Below are 17816 nucleotides of genomic sequence, written 5' to 3' on the forward strand. Positions count from 1 at the left end.
ATTTTACCTCTTAATCTGAAGGCAGCCAGGAGGGGGCTAGAATTCTACACAGGGCAGAGATAAAACACAGAGAACTCAAAGTCCACAGTGACACACTTCCTCCAATAAGGCCAGACCTCCTAATAGTGCCAATCCTTATGGGCCAACCATGGGCACCAAAGCTATTCAAACCACTGCAGGGTACTCCTCCCCATAGCTGAACACCAGCTATATTTCTTGCAATGTGTCCTCTTTGTCCTCACATCAGCAATGGTGCGCTGAGTATTGCATTTTTGGCTTCCACCTCTGTAATCTGCAGAAGAGAGCTTTCTGTTTTAAAGAGCACACACAATTAGGTCAGGTCCAGAGAAGGATCTCTAGCTTAGCATGGGGGAGTTTCTGCAGCTGTGGGAGATGAGACCACATAATCAGGAGGGTAAAAACCCACCACAGATAGTCCCCAGAATTCCATGTGGCATGCAGATGAGGGACAACACATTATGAAAGTTATTCTGTATATGTGTGTGTCACGATACTCTCATTTCTTTGACAGTCTTTAGATTTTCAATTCTGAATTTCATTCCTAGTATAATTCTGAGGTTGTTTTATTAGTAGTATAAGAAGTGTTCTCAGATGGGTATGCAATCATTATTAATTAGATAGATGAACACAATGTGATAATTTGTGCTTTATTTTTAATGAATTACAACATAGATTTTTATAATGGAATGGCAATTGGAATTTTATATTATATGAGCGGTTCCCTGCTGTCTATTTTGTAAGTATATTTTTATATATTTTTCATGTTTGTACTAAGAACATGCAATTTTTGCAACATTCTGACCACAACATTTGTGAAAACCAAATAAGCAGGATTTATTTTGACCCATGGGTTCGGAGGGCTTAGTAAATGGTTACTTGGCCCCATTTCCTGGGCTTGCATTGAGGCAGCATATCTTGATGGCAAGATTCTATGGAGGAAGAGCTTCTTTAGTTCATGGCAGTCAGGAAATAGAAAACAAGACAGGAAGGGTCCAGGGAAAGATGTATCCTTCAAAGAAAGGTCCAGTGACTTGCCTCCCCAGCCACACCCCAAACTCTGTTACACCATCACTTAATACTAGATTTCCATTTTCGATTTAAACAGTACATTGGAACATGTATTACGTCAGAATTGTCGTTATCTAAGTATCTCTAGAAATACCTATGTAGACACACTGGAAGTGTGCTTTACTCATCTCCTAGAGTATTTATCAGTGAATTTTTGAGTGCACAATCAAAATTAATCACCGCAGGACAATGATGCCATTCTGATTTTCTGCAAAATCTGGTTTGCACACCTACTGATACGTAAATGCTTTATAGGCACATGTACAACTAATTGCCCCTTCGCATTTTCGTTGATCCCATTGGGTCCATATTTAGAATGTCCTGTACCTCAAGGTTTCTGAAGTATGTATCTCTGGATTTTATAAATGGATTCATCATTTATACTTAGACATTAATGTACATAGAAATTTTCGTGATGTTGTGATGGTCAGTTTTGATCATCAAATTGGCAGGATTTAGCATTACCACAGGGGAGAAAAAATCTCTGGGCATGCCTATGGTTGATTATCTAGACTAGGTAATTGAAAGAGAGAGATACACCCTAAATGTCAATGGAACTATCCCATGGGTTGGGGTCCTGGACCAAAAAAATAGGAAGTAAACTGAGCATGGACATTCATCGATTTTTGCTTCCTAACTGAGGATGCAATGTGACTAGTTGTCTCTTGCTCTTGATGTCATGCCCTCCCTACCATGGCTCCTTGTATCATTGGAACTGAGAGCCAAAAACTCTTCCTCCATCAAGTGGCTTTTGCCAGGTATTTAATCAAAGCAACAAGATGAAGCACCTGTACAGTTATATAGCATCATGTAGTCTAATTTCTCTCCAAAGTATTAATCATTAACCTAATGATTGAATTTGCCCTACAACTCAAATGTGAGTTTTCTACTTGGCTCTTTTGGACAGACCTTTTATTCTAGTCATCTCCTGCACTCTGCAGGCTGACATTTTCTTCTTGTGATTATTATGACTTTGAGACACACTGAAATAGACCACACTGCAAGCTTCTCTTTGTAATTCTTTATTTTATTTAAGATTTATTTATTTTATGTATATAAGTACACTACTGCTCTCTTCAGACACACCAGAAGAGGGCATTGGATCCAATTACAGATGGTTTGTGGGTTGCCATGTGGCCAGTTCATTCTCAGCAGAGAATTGAACTCAGGACCTCTGGAAGAGCAGTCAGTGCTCTTAATCACAGAGCCATCTCCCCAGCCCCTCTTTGTAATTCTTATTTGTCAGTATTTTATTGGCCATTTTTTTCTTATATGCTTGAGTTTAGAAAGAAGTGGAATTTCTGGTGGAATTTTTATTTGGATCTAATGGATATTTTAAAATTTAATTTAAAGTAATGGCACCTTTTAATAAAGATTATTTAATTTATTTGCTTTAAGTTCTAATCACAGCCTTCCCTCTCTCCTCCCAGTCCCTCCCTTTCTCCTCCATTCTTTCTATCCTCCAGGCATCCCTTTCTTTTCCAAAAAATGGAGGCCACTCATAGGTATCAACCAGCCTTGGCATATCAAGTTGCAATAGAGACAGACACTTTCATCTTCTACTATCGTGGCTAGACAAGGCAGTCTAGTTAGAGGAAAGGGACCAAAGGCAGGCAACAGAGTCAGAGGCAAGCCCTGCTCCTGCTGTTAGGAGTCCCCATGAAGCCAGAGCTGGATAACTGTTACATATGTGCAGATGGCCGAGGTCCATCTCATGCATGTTCTCTGATTGGCGGCTCAATATCTGTGGGCCCTATGAGGACAGGTTACTTAACTCCAGGTGTTCTTGTGGTGTCCTTGACCTTTCTGGATCCTTTAATCATTCCTCTCCTTTCCACAGGATCCCCCAAGCTGTGAGTCTCTGCCTCTGTTTCTGTCAGTTGCTGGGTGAAGTCTCTCAGAGAGCAGTTATACTAGGTACCTGTTTGTAAGTATAATAGAATATCATTAATTATGTCAGGAGTTGGCTGTCTCTCATGGCACGGGTCTCATCCATTGGTTGGTCTCTCCCTCAACTGATTTTTCATCTTTTCCTTGCACCTCTGTGGACCGGACAAATTGTCAGTCGAAGTTTTTGTGGTTTAGTTGGTGTCTTAATCCCTCCATTGGAGGGAATCTTTTCAAGTTACTGGAGATGGATATTTCTGGTTCCATATCCCCCAATGCTAGGAAATCTCTGCATAAATTCCTGGGAGTTTCACTGTCCTAGGTTTTTAGCTAGTCCCAGAGATGTCCACCCACCCCAGATTCCAATTTTATCTCCCTGTACTATCTCTCCCTCTCCATCCTCCCATATTCTATTCCTCCTCTTTCTCTCCTCAACCCCACCCCTTTCTCTCCTTTCATTTCCCTTCCTCCAATGTCAATTCTATGTCCCCTTTGCAGTGACATTCAAATGTCCCCTCTTGGGCCCTACATGTGACTTAGCTTCTGTGGATCTATGGATTGTAGCATGGCTATCCTGTACTTTATGGCTAATGTTTCCTTATAAGTAAGTACATACAGTGTTTGCTTTTCTAGGTTTGGGATACTTCACTCACTCTACATATTCAATGCAATTACTATCAAAATTCCAACACAATTCTTTATAGACCTTGAAAGAACAATCCTCCACTTCATATGGAAAAATGAAAAATATCTCAGGATAGTACAACCCTGTACAATAAAAGATCTTCTGTGGGCATCACTATCCCTGATTTCAAGCTTCACTATAAAGCAATAGTAATAAAAACCACATGGTATTGGCATAAAAACAAACAGGTTTATCAGTGAAGTTGAATTGAAGCCCCAGAAGTAAAGCCACACATCTATGGATATTTTATCTTTGACAAAGAAGCCAAAACTGTACAATGGAAAAGAAGAAGCATTTTTAACAAATGTTGTCAGTCTAACTTGATGTTTGCATGCCGAATAATGCAAATAGAACCATATCTATCACCCTACACAAAACTCAAGCCCAAGTGGATCAGAGACCTCAACATAAAACTGGATACAATATATCTGATAGAAGAGAAAGCGCAGAATAGCCTTGAACACATTGGCACAGGAAACAACTTCCTGAATAGAACATTAATAGCTCAGGCACTAAGATCAACAAAAAGTAAATGGAACTTCATGAAACTGAAAAGCTTCTGTAAGGCAAAGGACACTGTCAATAGCACAACATAGCAGTCTGCAGAATGGAAAAATTTCTTCACCAACCCTTTTTGGTTAATGTCCAAAATTTATAAAGAACTCAAGAAACTAGACATCAAGAAACCAAATAATCCAATTAAAAAATGGGTTACAAAGCCAGACAGAGGAAGCTGAGAAGCATTTAAAGAAAGGTCCAACAACTGTATCCATCAGATAAATGCACATCAAAATGACTGAGATTCTACCTCACACCAATCAGAATGGCTCTAGATAAAAAACTCGAGTGACAGCACGTGCTGGCAAGGATGTGGAACAAGAGGAACACTTCTCTCCTTCATTGCTGGTATAATTGCAATTTACACAACCACTGCTGGCAGTTTTCCAGAAAATTGGGAATAGTTTTACCTCAAGATCCAAATATACCACTCCTGGTCATATACCCAAAAGATGCTCTACCATACCACATACCACAAGGACACTTGTTCAAATATGTTCATAACAGCTTTATTTAAAATAGCCAGAAATGGAAAACAACCTAGATTTCTCTCAACTGAAGAATGGATAAAGAAAATGTGGTACATTTATACAATGGACTATTACTCAGCTATCAGAAACAATGACAGCATGAAATTTGTAGGCAAATGGATGTAACTAGAAAAGGTCATCCTGGGCTCAGTAATGGTATTTTTTGACTGTGTAGTTTTTATATTTTAGCAGTATAGTATGGTCTCCAATCACTAAAAACTCCCCATACAATTCTCAGTAAACATTTAAAATATTCTAATTTCAATACAATTGTAAGTTTACATAAGGGTTGCTTTAGTTGATGTAATAACTACATATCGCGGGGCATCTGATGTAGAGAAGGCATTGCAGTATATGTAGGTGCCTTACATATTGTACTAGAAGTAGACTAAAGCTGAATTCTACTATTCTCAATTTGTAAATGAAGGATGATAAGAGAAGTTAAGTATCTAGGCTAGTGTCACATATAAATCCACAAAACTGGGGCCAGAAGCAGGTTTACATCTTTCTCAACCCTGTGAGTTTTTCCCAAGACAGAACTGGCTGACCATTCATTATCTTCATATCCCTCCAGGAAGTCATCACAGGAAGTCTCATTTTAAAAACTGGATTTTGGACTGGGCATGTGTGACTCAGTGGTAAAACATTCATGTAGTTTTGTCAACACTCTGTTTGATCCCTAAGACCATAGATAAATACAACAATTCAAAACACAAACCCTGTATTTGTCAGGGTTCCCTAGAGGGACATATCTGACAGAATGAATACATATTAAAATGAGATTTATTAGGTCGATTATCCCAACAATGGCTGTCTCATATTAGAGAAGCTGAGAATCCAATAGTTGCTCTGTCTATCAAGCTCCAGTAGTTCGAATCCTGTGCTTAAGGCATGGAGGTTTCCTGGAAAGCTGGTGATCTTCAGCCAGTTTTGGAATCCAGAAGATGCTGGTTCTAATATCAGTGAGTGACTGACACAATGGTAGTCACAGAATAGATGAACTTAACAACATGAGTGTAAGAGATCAGGCAAGAAACAAAATCTCCATTTCTCCGCTCCCTTTTTATCTGGGTTGCCACTGAAAGGTGCTGTTTACATTTAGCATGAGTCTTTCCATGTTAAAGAATCTGACCAGTGCAAAGTTGTGGTGCACCCCTCCCAGCACTTGTGAGACAGAAGTAGGCCAATCTTAAACTTTATTTTGTCCCAGTGTTGAGGCTGCCTCCTTAAGTGGGATTTCTTGTCTCTGATTTATAATTTACATAGAAGGATAGCCATATTCCTATGTTTTGGTTAAAGAGAGTACAACTTTATATATGCAGGTAGGAATAGGATCCAGTTAAAGTTTCCATTGTCTTGATCTGTCAGAGATGAGGAATGGAAGGGAGAGTAATCACAGTCCCTGTATAGAGAAGGAATTGGGAGGAAGAAACGTAGAGTATGAAAGGGTATTGTCCAAAGGTCCAGCCACAAACTTGTCTAAGTGAGGAGATCGAAGAGCCTTTGCTAGATTTAAGATGAAGCCCACATCCTTGAGAGCCTGGTGCTGCCGTGGCCAAGGACTTTGTTGCTTGTCTGGCTGGCTTTCAGATAATAGCTGAGAACAGACATGTGGGACTGATTAGGTACTAGGATGCTTGGGAAAGATGTAGACATCAGAAACATAAAAACAAAAAAACATGTTCAAGTATTTATAGGTGGAATGTGCCTATCACTGAGATTTATGTGGCCAAAGACCCCATGGAGATCTACCTGTACATCTTCCTGGCTAGAAAACTGTCTTCAGAGTCTCTTCTCTGCCTCCCTCACACAGTGATGGCTTTCCTTGTACATACCTAATGGTTATCACGTTACCCTAAAAAAGACAGCAAGCCAGAGGTTCTCTTAACTGCATGCATGCATGCGTGTGTGTGTGTGTGTGTGTGTGTGTGTGTGTGTGTGGTGTGTCTGTGCATGTGCTCACGCATGCATAGATTTAAATACAGGGATGAAGGATCTGTCTTGTGCTTCATTAGTTATCAGTGCTTGGCAAGTTACATAATTTTTCAAGAGCCAGTTGGATTGACCTTTCCCAACACAGGAACAAATAAATTAGAGTGCTGCCCAGAATATATATTGTATTCAATGTGTCTCACATGTTATTATTATTGCTATATTTTTGGAATGTGCTAATGGAAAATAGATATAAAGGTAACAGAATATTTTCGGGGGGGTGTACATGAGCACATGCATTGCTGTCCACAGTGCTGAACTATCATTGCATAGGACTTGGCTTTGGTTTCTAACCCCACAGACACTGTTCATGACTTTTAACCATTCTCTCAGGGAATTCTGAGCCAGGGATGATGGATAAAGGAGATATACTAGGGTGGCAGAGAAGAGGCTAGTAGGGTATTTGAACAAAACTCAAAATGACTAAGGAGAAAGAATGAGACTTTTCTATCTGTTTCAGGTATTTATGTTAACCAAACTGGTAACACATGGATGAATAAAAATAAAGGCAAAATGCACTACATGAAAGAGGGCTGGTCAAGCAATCTTACAGAATACATGTATGGAGAGTTAGAAGAGCCTAGAAGAACAGGAATCATTTAAGATAGGTGTTAGTTGAGCTACAGTGATGTTTAGTGTTAAGTAATATGTAATATATATAGTCTATATTATATCTATTCAATGCATCTCACATGTTAATATTATATAGTATAGACTATATATAAACATAAAATGTATAATAATATAGTAAAGTATTTAATCTTTTAGTTTGTCACAGCACAAGCAAAACCATTATGTTACAGTATGTCGACAACCTCATAAAACAAGAGAGCATCCGTGTGTGTATGTGTGTGTGTGTGTGTGTGTGTGTGAGTGTGAGTGTGAGTGTGTCTGTATGTGTGAATGCATGTGTTTTGAGACTCTGAATGCAAAGTGTCTTTGTCACATCCTGTTTTTGTACTTTGGTGATGATTCTGCTAGAATGTTCTTTGGCTCCTCTTTATTCACTTTTTTTAAACTAACATGTCTTCTAGTTTTTTCATCTATAGATCTGTATGTCTTCATATGTCCAGTAATCCAACTGACCAAGTAGACATTTTTAAAGCATATAGTAAATATTGTAGGTGTTGATACTCTGTTGGGTATTTTTCACTAAGGTAGTATCTTATTCAGTCTACCATCTATCATGATACACTGCCATTTCCCTCTGCTCTTCCTAAGTCTGTGGGTTCTGTTCTGATTCTCTAACTCAGCATTTATAGAGTCCTTATTACAGGCCAGGTATGTTCATAGATAGGAGGGAAGCAGAGGTAAGTGTAACCATCAAGTGTATGGATTACTGAAGAAGGCTTGTGGTTGACTTCCTGCTTTTCCCATCAATCTTTTATAGCTCACTACCAATAAAGCCAGAGTTACTATCATATCATGCTATGATTCTTGGAAGAGGTTTCCATTTAACTAAGTTGAAGAATAGTGGTAGAGGGATGAGAAGTTATGTTTTGAAAGTAAAGCATATTGAATTTGATAAAATATGAGCTACATTGAATTAGAGGAAAGGGGTACATTGTTATCTGCAGTGATGCATGCTTTTCACGAATGAGTATTACTGCTAATCAGTACGTGGGGAAAGACTAAGAAGAGCAGCTTTAGAGATGAAATTTCAAATCTAGGATGGACAGGATATACTTTATGTATCTGAGCAAGCAGTTGGATATGAAATAGAGCTCAGATGGAGATACATATTTTGAAGTAATTTGTCTATAGATTTAAAAACACAAGTCTAGAAAAGTTGCCAATATAGAGAAAATTGAAGTTCCCGGGGATGATCCTTGATGACCTATTCTTCAGAGGTTGAGATGGTGATGAGATACTCCTAAAAGAAATGAAATAAAAGATAAAATAATTGGAAACAAATCAAGGGCATTATACTGTGGGAAAATGTATTTCTATAAGACAGAACAAGTGAAGGCTGAACTATTATTCTGGATAGCACAGAAACATCTGATGAAAGCTGTCTACACGTACTCCTACAATCAAAGGCACAGTGTGGTTTTAAATGAAAAAAAATAGTTGAAATAGCATAGTAAGTAATGAAGACACTTTTAAGGTAAAATCACCTTCATCATTAGCAAAGGGCCAATTACACAGAAGCCATTATTATTTTGGTACTGTTAAGGGCTTTGCAAATATTTCATTGGTTTAAGCAGAGCTGGGTTTTAGAATGCATGTCTCAAAATTAGGTAGGAAGGTATTGGATCTGCAAACAGTTGTGTGCACCATACAGCTTCTTTGGAAGCAGTCCAAGACTTGGGCAGGGCTTCTTAGCATGCTATCACTGTTAAAAACTAGTGGCGATAGGTCAGAGTTTTAATTCTCTGTCAAATATTCATCAATTTTTATCATGTAACCATTGTGCTGGTTAATGTTTGCCAACTTGACACAAACTAGATCACCTACTAAAAAAGGCATCTTAGCTGACTTGTCTCCAACACTATGAACTGTGGGACATTGTCTCGGTTGATAACTGATGCGAGAAGAAGACTTTAGATGATCTGGGTGTTGCCGTTTCTGGACAGTTGTTCCTGGGTTGTATAAGAAAGCTGTTGGAGCAGGAGCAGAGCAGGAAGTCAATATAGCAGTAGAGGTCACAGTTTCAGTTCCTGCCCTGACTTCTTTCAGTGTTGAACCATAGGTACAAGATGGATAAACCCCCTTTAATATTTTTATCTTGATTTTTGGATATCATGTTTAGCACAGCAACAGAAAGCACTCTAGAAGAATGGGCATTGATAAATCAGGGAGGTTGGGACTTGAATTTCCATCTTATAGACACTGTAGTTTAGTAAAAGCTTCAGTCCTTCTAAAAACTGGGAAGACCCTGGGAAAATCATGTATTTTCATGTGTTCAGAATTTCAAACTTTCACCCAAGGACAAGGTTATGAAATGATTTTTCAGACAAGATATCATGAGAAAACTAAAATGCTGCTTCCCTCAAGGGCTTCTAGGTAGTTGGAGAGTACATTCTTCCTTGCATTCTCACTTCTCTTTCAGTCTGGGAGACCAAGCATAGCATTTCAAGGGCCTGTGTGTATGTGAGAAGCTTGCTATCTTCATTGTGATCTGTTTCTCCTGACTTTCCTGTTGAGTGCTAGTGGCTTTTCCTCCCTGTCCTTTCTAGAGTTGGGAACTTAATTCATTCAGAAAGAAACAAGGTACAGTGTGAGGTCACCCTTTGGTTCCTACTAAATCTTAAAATCTAATTCTCAGAAACATTTCAGGGATGTTTCCTAAACATTTACAAGAAACAAGAGGTATTTTGATAGGCTTATAAACTTTATTCAGTTTTCACAAATACTGAAGTTACTGGTTTATTATACTAATAGGAATTACATGTTGTGCTATAAAGGCAAAGGCCAAAATATTTCAGGGATAGCTGTGGCTCTAATTAGGACTTCAGAGTACATAGGAGTGGAGGGGGAGTGTAACACTGTACAACCTATGGTTCATTCTTTTCAAAACTGTTGAGCTCCTCGAGTTCCATTTCATTTAATAAAAACCCTTTATGGAAAATTCAGAGAATGTTGAATTCATTAACAGCAATTGTAGGGTTCCACGAGGAGCAGATGGATCCGCTGGGAAGGACAAAGAGCAAATATGAGTTGATGATGAGCTCTAGAATTAAGGGTCTGCTTGAAACCCGTTAGCATGACAGCATTTTATCTATGGGCTTTAGCCTTGGTTGGAATTTAGTACTTATTTCTCTTCTACCCAGTCACCCTGTCTTTCTTTGCTTGCATGTAACTGTAATACACATCTTCACATGCAATTTCACACCCTATCTTACCTTTTCCTCTACTAGTGTTTGAATATATGCTTTAGTTTGCTCACATTTTACTTTGATACTGATGATGGTGATGGTGATGATGATGATGACGTTGATTCTAAAGAGAACCATATTGTAAGTGTGTCATATTTTCTCTCACTCCTCTAAGTGGCTATCTTGGACTTCCAGCTTCTGGCTAGCCCCAGTAAGTGTAAGCTCGAAAGCTAGCTAAGATCTATGAGGGGGCTGTCTATACTCAAATTGCAAATAACTTATGTGTGTGAATGTTTTACTTAAATGTGTATATGTGTACTCCATGTATGCCTGGTGCAGAGGCAGCAGAGGGAATACCTTGTAATACCTTGGAAATGGAATTACACATACTTCTAAGTTGCCATGATGTTGCTGGGTATAGAGCACAGGTCTTCTGCAAGAGCGGCAAGTATTCTTAAGGACTGAGACATCTCTCCAGGATCATGGAAAACATTAGTTTTTTAAATCAATTAAAAACAAGAACCTTTGAACAATAATCTTGCTATCTAACTACTGTATAAGCATATACACACCCAATAACAGGGCTGCTTTTAGACTTGAGAGGCTAATACTAACCACCCAATGGCAGGAATGAATCACTTCTTTTGGAGCTCTTGGACAACAAGTTCACATAGATTCCCTATGCCATTACAAAATATTGCTCTTGGTTACCCTCTAGAATTTGACAGTAAGACCCTATTTTCTGAAGACACCATATTCTTGAGTTACAGACCATGGTGAACTCATGCTGTTCTGAAACGGAAAGCTTCATTCCTTTTATCTAGCTTTCATGGTACTGGTAAGTGATATGTAAGCTAATGGAGGGGAAACAATTATCAGTAATTCCCTCTTGTGACCCCTACAAGCTTCAAAAATGACTGGCCTGGCAAGACATGTCTCTTGATACAATAGAGGCACAAACAACATGAGAGTAATCAGTCACTTTCTAATTAGACTTAAGCCCTGCTTCTCAAGATGAAACACATACCTGATGCCATTATCAGGCCTATTTTGGGCCTGAAATGGCCTATACATATGACTGGCACCAGGGGAGAAATGACCTCTATCATGCCGCTAAATGGACATTGTACTAAGCTGACTATTATTATTAATGGCATCATTATTCTCATAAACTAATACATCTCTCAACCCTCATCTGAGAAGCTTCTTTTTTGCAGAGAATGGTGATTATAACAGAGGCCTACTACACCTGACAGAGGTGCAGAGAATAAGATACTCTAGAATGTTCAGACCTAAAGGGAAAATACATATTTCTCCCTGTCTCTCAAAGTTCAGGAATTATTGTAGAAGAGGGGAGGCAAAGGGTTTAAGAGCCAGAAATGGTAGATGACTACAAAGAAACACTATCTCTTGAGCACAACAGGAAAGAAAGCTCTTATAAATCCATAGAGCTTGTAAATGTACACACAAAACTCATGCAACCCATGCTAAACCAAATAGAAGCATAGATAGGAGAGGTGGCCACACTGTCGCATCCTTAGCGGTGGAGGTATTGGCAATTAGCGTCTGGGAGAGAAAGAAGCAGTTTTCTTTTCATTTCTTTCTTTTTGGATTTTTAATTGGATATTTTATGTATTTACATTTCAAATGTTATCTCCTTTCCCAGTTCTCCCCTCTCCCATCCCCTGTCCCCCTGGTTCTATGAGGATGCTCCCCTCCCACTCACTCACTCCCACTTCACCACCCCAGCATTCCCCTACACTTGGGCATCGAGCCTTCACAGGACCAAGGGCTTCTCCTTCTATCGATGCCAGACAATGCCATATTTTGTTACATATGCTGGAGCCATGGGTCCCTCCATATATACTCTTTTGTTGGTGGTTTAGTCCCTGGGAGCTCTGGGTGGTGTGATTGGTATAGTCCTTAATAAGTTGGCCATTGTCTAGTGGACAGCTATATGTTCAAGAATACTAGGGCAGCACAAATTGGTCTTGAAGCATTTTTTTTTCAAAAGGAACAAAATTGGTTGTCTAGGGAATGGCATGTGTCTGGGGTGAGTTGGGGAGTCAATACAATCAAAACATGTAAGAAACTAAAAATAAAGAACTAACACTTAAAAATTAATTTAAAAATCGAGGATAAAAATGAAAATGTCATTTGGGCTTCCCATTGCGTGGTTCTTAAGGGATTTTTCAGTCATGAGATACCTCTGGAAATTATTATTTAAGTGATTTTTTTTTGTTGTTGTTGTTTTGTTATTTTTACTACCAGATTTTACTCCTCTTATTTTATGTATCTTTCTCTTACCTGTCCTTGTTTTCTTCCTCTCATTATTATTTATTTGATTTTAGACCCATGTAATTGATTATTTTTAATTTATTAAAGTGAGAGGTAAGCACTCTACCACTGAGCTACAAGCATCAGCCATGCCCACTCTTGACCTGAAATTTTCCCGTGTAAAATCCTTTCCTAAAGGTGCAAATCTCTTTTGAAGTAAACTATGAGGTAAAGCCCCAAATGCTCCATATGTTTAAATCTCAGTTCCTGGCTGGGGCCTCTTATTACTGGAGACCGATTGGTTCATGGGTGTGCCTACCTACCAGTGTGTTAGTGCACTGGTACGTTCATAACTGATAGGATTTAGAGATGTTGAAAATTGGGTGAGGTCTGGTTGGAAGAAGTAGGTCACAGAGTCCATTTTCTGTAGGTTGTGTCGTTCACAATGTCATATGCTTTCTCCCATGTCCTTTATTTTCTGCTCACCCCCTACTTTCACAACATTTCCTTTCCTCCTGAATATTGTGTAGGTGGTCACCGCTGCTCTTGTGTTTATGACTATAATGATTATGCCATGTACAACAGCCAGAGTGTTCCTCCCCATCGGGCTCTGTTCCCTTTTCCATTACGTTCTCTGAGCACTTTAGTGGGTAAAATATTGATGTTCTGTTTAGGACCAGGCTCTCAGTAGTCACTTATTCTTAGTTCTATGACTATCTGTGAATCACCACATTAATCACTTGGGGGTTCTTTCCTGCCCTCAGTCCTTCTTTTTTCTTCTCCCAAGCTTTGGCGATGTGACGTGCTTTATTTCAACCTTACCTGATCTTCTGCCATGACGCTCTTCTTCACTGCAGGTCCAGAGGGGAGGGGGTCAACCAATCATGGACTGAAACCTTGGAAAGCCTAAGACAAAACAATCTTTCAAATTGTTTATAGTAGTTTGTATGAGGAATAGTTGCCATAGGCTCAGGTATTTGGACCCCTGGACCCTAGTTAGTGATGCTGTTTGGAGAATGTTATGGAACCTCTAGTAAGTGCAGCCATATTGGAAGAACTATATCATTAGGGGTAGTCTTTGAGAGCTTATAGGATTGCTCAACTTTCGCCTTATTCTCTGCTGTGTATTTAATGTTGAGGCTGGTGTTGAAAATCTCAGCTTCCTTTCTCACCATCCTCAATCCCTTGATGATGCTGGCCTGTAGGCACATCTGTGTGTCTTGATTATGTTAATTGACATGAGAAGAAAAACCTAAAAGTAGATACCTCATTCCCTGGACACACATTCATTCGCTTCCTATATGTTTCTCCCTCTGTCTCTCTGTCTCTGTGTCTCTGTCTCTCTCTCCCTGCTTCTAGGAGTCTAGGAGTAAGTTAGCTGAGTACAGGCATACATGCATTCATTCTCTTTCTACTTTTGATTGTGGATTGTGTGGCTTGTGATTTAAGTTCCTGCCCTCTTGACTTCCCCACAGAGACAGACTGATAGATGAAATTGTGAGCCTAGGAAGTCTTTCTCCCTTAGGTAAGGTGCTTCTGTCAGTGCACTTATCAAAGCACCAGGAGACAGAACTAGGGCAAATAATAACAGGGATAACTATTTAGGTTGGAAAAAATTCTCTTTTTGGGGCCTCGACCTATTTGCCTAACAAAATTATGAAAATTTTAGATCACACTTTCTTAAATATCTAAATTTGGGCAATTTAATTATTTTAAGCTTTTAGTTTATAAATTTCATTGTAATTGGCATGCTTCCTTAAGAATTCCTCACTTCCATTTCTGGATACTATTTTGAAGTTTGTCTTCTGAAGCACTACCACTTTGTTTCGGAAACTGTAACTGCTCCCAGCTCCTAAATGCTTGCCCGGCTGCTGTTTGGAGAGCTCTGTTTCTCTTTGCCTTGTTTTGGGTTAAAGAAAGTTCTTCAGAAAGACACAAGGGCAGAAGCTTCAGGGTATTAATTGGATGGCAAAACAGGACTAATGACATCTTCTGCCCCGGGAGACCTTGATATAGAAATGTAGTAGGCTCTGTGGCCTGGGTGGGTAAAGCAGAGAGGGTCGAGCCTTTGTATCTTGAATACTGTTCCTTCTTTTGCTCCCCATGGTTTTTTGTGCTGGGCTTTATAGGATTACAGTTGAGTTCATAGCTCAAGCTCAGCCAGAAACAATCCTGCCTGTATCCCCTTGAGCCACAGTGTTGTCTCAAAGTAAAGAGTGGGGGCAGCAACCCTCCTGGCTGTTAGCAGCTCTGACTTTGAGTGGATGGCCTGTGAAATGTTCGGGAAGACCTGAAGCCCTCCTCCCAGGGCGGATATCACCTTCTTCCTTTGGATTTTATATAGAACCTGATCCTCTTTGCCCAAATGGAGCCAAATAAACAGGAGTCTCAGAGGAGCCCGATGGCTCAGCTGTGTGAGTCCCACAGTGAGGTCTGGTTTTGATGTATTGCTGAAGGATACGATCATGGTTAGAGAGCTAGATCGCTTTTGCCAGTTTGAGAGAGAGGTCATGTTTTTAATTTAACTTAATTTCCTACACCAAAGAAAATGTTCAATAGGATATTCGACTTTTGCACCTTTAATGAGACCAGATGCTCTGGGGCCTGCAGCAATGAAGAGAAAACAGATTTTCTCGTTTACACTTCTATTTCGTGCATTTTCTAAATTGGGCATGTGCAGTTCCTAAAGGATGCTGCTCTAATTTGGCGATGCTCTTTCTCCTTCTCTGTCTGTCCTCTCTTCCTTCACTCTTTCCTCCAGTCTCCGCTTCCTTCTCTCCCTCCTCCTTTTCTTCCCCCTTTCCTTCTCACCTTCAGAGTGTTAGCATCTTTTTGTTCTTTGAAAGCTTCGTTATATATACAACGCATCTTAATCATATCCATCCCCCTTGGTGCCCTTTGATGGCGCTTTTACAAGCCAATCAGTGAGCTTGGAGATTTACAATCTCATATTTAATTTCCCCTTTATAGCTGATATAATATTTGGTGAGATGAAGAAGTTTAATACATATTGTTCTGTAAAGTTATACACCAAAGTGCATAATGATCATAACTTTGATATCAAAAGTAGGTTTTTCTGAGTTCAAGTCCAGGTTTTGGATACTCAAGTGGAGTGATCTGGAAAAAGTTACCCAACTTTTCGATTAATGGTCCGTGTTGGTTGTTTTTGAAGTTGAAGTTTTAATTCTAGTTCTAGTGATGACCATATGCAAACAAAGGGAAATAGTAAGGTTTACTTCATGAAACAATAAATTCCTGGTTGCTGGGCTTGTATGAATATGTGTACTCTCAAATTCTTGTTTAGAATTTTTCATCATAAAATGACTATTGGAAGGTAAAGTCTGGTGGGGACACTATGAAAGTGGAACAGTTGAAGATTGTCAGAAGTCTTTATAAAAGGCACTCTGTAGAGCTACCTTGTAATTTCCTGGCCTGCAACTCTGAAGAGAGCTCTCATTGGAACTGACTGTGTTGGCCTTGGACTTTCCAGTCTTGGAACTATGAAGGAGCTCTTATTGTTGGTAAGTGTATAGCATTTTCTGAATGCAACCTGAACATTCTGTTAGGGCAACACTGCAGATGTCACAGACATACAGACCTAGAAATGGAATGATGAGAGTTATGCTTGCACAACTTTATGTCCAACTGCTTTCGAAAGCCACTGTATCCCATCTATTCCTGATTGATAGAAGAGAGCTTCCACTTCTGTGCTTCTCCATCACTACTTGACTTCAAATTTCTCCCAAATAGTGAGTGTAAAATATCATATATTGTCTTCAACAGATGGATTTTTCATTTTGGTTGACATTGGACAACTTTATATAAGTTTATAGTTTTGGGAACCTTTTAAAGAAAGAACTTGCTTATTTATCATCACCTACTTCTTCCAGTTATTAATTGATAAAGTTGTCTTTAAAGGTTCATGCTCTGTGATTCTAAGACTGATATTTTGATGGGAACAAAATATGTTCTATGTTTTCCCATGTTGTTTTTCGGTTTTTACAATTGGCTTCTGTCATTTAGGGATTGGTCCTTTAGGCACTGTCCTTCAGGCTAATGTGCAAGGATAACTAAGGAAGTCCCTTTCCAGAGTGTTCAAGAGAATTTTCTGATTTTACTTAATTATTTAAAAAATTTACTGAAATTATAGTAAAATTTCTAATTTCTTCTTTTTTATAAGTCCAAATAGTTATGGGCTGGGAAATATTTATGATTTTGGTTAGAAATAAGTTTGTTCAATTAGACACATGAGAGTAGCCTTTTACTCTCTTTAACTACTGTGTTTTCTTATAGGAAAAAAAGGACAAAGCTTTTCAGATACATCTGTCCTGTTTCTCCATGTCAAATATATGATTACAACTGGTTTTTTTTCAGAAAGAATTGAGTTCTAGTTGCTGTGTTTCTATTTAATAAGTTCATTCAGTTCAATGGTAAGCAGCAAAAAAAAAAAAACAATAAAATCAAAACAAAACCATTCCACACCAAATGAAGCAAACAGCTAACTGACCAACCAATTACCATTTCCATCTTGGAAAACCATGACAAGCTTCCACAAGTAAAGTCTAACCTTAGTGTCAGGAACTATCATAGGACTTACTGAAGGTTTGTACAATTGCAATGTCTCTTCTCTTTTTAAGTACCTTTCCTCTCTCACACACACCCCCTCTTTTAAACAGAGCAAGGATTTCTGGATCACAAAGGAAAACCAGGGAACAATGGGAGATGAAAAGGCTTGGCGTATGTCAGTTGATCAAACATCCAGTAATGCTCTGACATTTTCCAGGGATCAACTTTTAAGATTTACAGAGAACCATGATTAGAACCTAGCACAGAGACACAGTAGACATCACTTCACAGATCTTATGGATTTTCCATCCTGCATTAGAGAGAACTATAGTACACACTGATCATCTTTCCTCAGTCCCTTCAAACTTCAGAGCAAAAGCAGGAGTCAGATCAGATATGTAGTCTTCAGAAGAA

This window comes from Rattus norvegicus, chromosome 6 (genome assembly GCF_036323735.1).
Source record: "Rattus norvegicus strain BN/NHsdMcwi chromosome 6, GRCr8, whole genome shotgun sequence".
NCBI classification, from domain to species: Eukaryota; Metazoa; Chordata; class Mammalia; order Rodentia; family Muridae; genus Rattus; species Rattus norvegicus.